The sequence below is a fragment of the Pinus tabuliformis genome, chromosome X, assembly GCF_031772625.1.
Source record: "Pinus tabuliformis cultivar Carrire ecotype Pingquan chromosome X, CPIR1, whole genome shotgun sequence".
Lineage (NCBI taxonomy): Eukaryota > Viridiplantae > Streptophyta > Pinopsida > Pinales > Pinaceae > Pinus > Pinus tabuliformis.
In genome coordinates, this window is record NC_142308.1 from 1,529,232,666 (window position 1) to 1,529,236,202 (window position 3,537).

Genomic DNA, 3,537 nt, shown 5'->3' on the forward strand with positions numbered 1-3,537 from the left:
CGTTTAATAATGAAACTCATTCTGACTAGCGCAGCCAATCTCTGGAGGGGAGGCCGAGCCCATCTCTCTCACACGATTCTGGGCGGCAGAGAAATCATATCAAAGGGCAGCCCTCTTCACATGTCTGGATTCCCGCATTGGATTGATAACAGGAGGAGTCTCCCGCACTCTATAAATTACTTCTCAGATCTCAGAAACCTCACAGCTCGCAGTCCTGCAAGGCATAACACCGTTGTTCTCATTAAACGTAGGCATCGTTCGACCTCCATCAGCTCGCAGCGGGATCAAGCCTCCACTCTGATCTTGGTAAACTCTGTTTCTTGCTCTGTGGTCTTTATTACAACTAACTCTTTGTGTTCTAATCTCTGCAGAGCTCCTAGAAATTTTCTTCAGTTCTCTTATCTCAGCTCTCTGAGCCCTTTGATCATCTTCTCTCCAATCCAGAACCTCTGTGACATAGCCTATTCTCCTTCTACAGCCCTGCTCTCAGCTCTTATCGGGTCCTCTCTTCTTCCAAAAACTGGTCCTCTTCTTGCTCGAATGGCTGATCAGCAAAACAATCCTCCCGCTCAGGCCCAACCCGACATCCCTCTGGATAGGATCTTCAATAACAGGGACTGCACCATGTGCAAGGCCCATACGATTATGATAAACAGCCTAACAAAGCAACTCAAGGAGCTGATGGATGACTACCATGCAGACAGGAATTCTAAGCGAAAAAAGCTAGACAAAAGGAAGAATGAGATCGAATCTCTTAAAGAAAGATGCAGCCACATGGAGGCAGCCATTGAACACATTCGCTCCCTCACCCAGAGTTACCAGGCCGAGGCATCAACCAAGGCAAGCGCAAGGAATCAGGATGATTCAGTCACTCAACACCTCCCTTTAAAGATATGCAATGTAAATTTAGATGGATAGGCGGTTCCTTCGTTAGGCAGTATAGTCGTCTTCATTTTGTTTTCTGTTTAACCAAGAGAAGCAATGAGGAATATGGGTCTGCGAACCCGCTTTTGACCCTCAGCTTTCAGATCCGTCTCCCCTATGTAATAGAATTCAGTAATGCTGGCTTTTATAATATATAAGTAACCGACTTCGTTAAAAAAAAAAAAATATGGCTGAAACTTGCTCAGTTTTTAAGAATTATCATATTTGTCGTGGCCCTAACCTTCCTCGAAGGTATTATCGTGTCTTCCTTTCTTTGTTGTTGGGTTTCTGGATAATCTTATTTTTTGGATTGGGTAGTTAGGAAATTTTGTTTTTCCTCTCTTTGTGGTTCCTTTGTGAATCATTAGACTACAAAGAGATTTGCAGACTATCTGAGAAAACAAGAAATTTAGAAAGGCTGGTTTCGATGTCTCGAAATTCAAGAAACTACCCGCACGCGTCTGATTTACGATGCTTTACAATTTAAATTTAATTAGATTATACCAGGTATCCACATTCCTGAATAATGTGGTGGTACTATCCTTATCTTTGTCCCTGTGCCTAGATCTACTTCAAGTCTAAGCGAGTTAGTTTGCAATCCCTGCTTCCAAGCCAGTTACACCAGGGAGCAAGAGAAATTGTATGTAAACATTATAATCAAGACGGACATGAGATAATGGATTTGCCTTCTTTGTCTTGGTTAGTGCAAGTCAATGAGCATAATTAGGGTCCCATTCCGAAATCCTAGTACATACAAGCCACACATACACTGAAACTTAATCTTAACCTACGAGATTGACGCGCTGGACAGGATACAGGATGCCCGTACACCTTTTGGTCTCATCATTTGGTAAGGTGGAGTGAGCTTGACACATGGGACAAGCGAAGTGCCAGAGGATGCCCGTACACCCTTTGCTTCATCATTAGGTGGAGTGGAGAGTCTCCAACCGTTTTCAAATCCCACAGCAGTGGAGTGGAGAGTCTAACGGCAACCTCACTCTTCAAAATTTCTATCAAAGCAATTTGGGCAGCAGTGAGAGCAGCGAACAGTGAGCAGAGCAATTTGGGCAGCAATGAGAGCAGCGAGCAGCGAACAGTGAGCAGTGAACAGTGAGCAGAGCAATTTGGGCAGCAGCGAGCAGCGAACAGTGAGCAGTGTGAAAGCAGGGAGTTTTTATGCAGCGGAAGTATTGAGCAGCAAGCAAGCAACAACAAATGCATTCAAACATGACAAAGGAACCAGAAATTTCAGAACATGTGGAGACAAATGATTTAGGACAAGTGAAAATTGCCTCATCCGCCAAACCTGGGAAGTGGGTTTGGGTCAATGCCAAACAATATCGGGGCATTTTAAAACGAAGAATAGCTCGTCTAAAATGGGAGCAAACAAAGAAGAAACTCCTTCGCAAAAAGCACCCAAACAAGTCTCCTCCACAAGCACGTGGCAACAAGAAGTCCAAAGGAAAAACCATTGAGGATTTCGCCTTATATAGTCCCACATCCACACCTCTCACCTGGTCATCTGATCTCTATGTGAAAGAATTGTTAAATGCAAAACAAAGGTTGGAGGTTTTAGAAGCTAAAGGGCAGGAAAGAGATCATAAAATTCATATAATAACGGCTGAGAACAAGGCGTTAGCAGAAAGCAATAAAATCTTAGAAGAACAAGTGGCATTGCTACAAGAAGCTCTCCTGATAGGGAAGACAGAATGGCAACGCATGAAGGTGGATGTGCAAAATGCAAAGAAACCTGTAGTGGAAAGTACAAAGGTGGTGAATGTGAAATCATCCCAGGATAAAGGGAAAATGATTGTCCAAATAAACAACCATGAAGAGAACGCAAGAGAAGAAATGAAAGAAGATTCCACCAAAGTTTCCAAAACTTGGGCTCAAGTTATTAGTAATTATGCTAATAAGGAAGGAGAAACAAATATCCAGGTTGACAACATGCAAGATAGTGAAGGCAAGGAAAGACAAAATAGGGCAGAAAACATAATTATTAAAGGGGTGAAATACTATGGAAAAATGAATGTACTCTTGACCTTGCAAGAGACTTCTTGAAAGACAAGTTGCTATGGCAAGGACAAATATGCCAAGCATGGAGGGTGGGTAAGTTTAACGGGGAGAGAGCCAGCCCCATAAAAGTCATTATGCCTAGCTTGCGTGATAAATATATTATTCTAAGCAAGAAGCATTTCTTGAGGGGTTCTCGTTTTTTCCTAGAAGAAGATTTAACTGTAAAACAACAGGAGGAAAGAAGAGAGGAAATTTTAAAGGTTAGGGCAGCAAGAGATGAAGGAAAGAGAGCATGGATTTATAAAGGCAAAGCTGTGATAGCGCAATTTGGACCTCCTTCCAGAACAGAGCAGCAAGATGGTAATAAAGAAGAGGCAACAAACTCTTCAACAGGAAATCAAAAAGCAAGGTAAGTATGGGAAAACAAGGACAAAGACTCAAATGTGAGGCTTGCACGTCAAAATAAATAGCAATCAAGTCATACCCAAGTTTCCTGGAGATTAGTTTGTTGGAACTGCAGAGGTTACCCATGGAGACGAGGACCTGGGTTAGGGCCTATTGCGGAAAATAGAGACAGAATTTGCCTCATAGAAACAC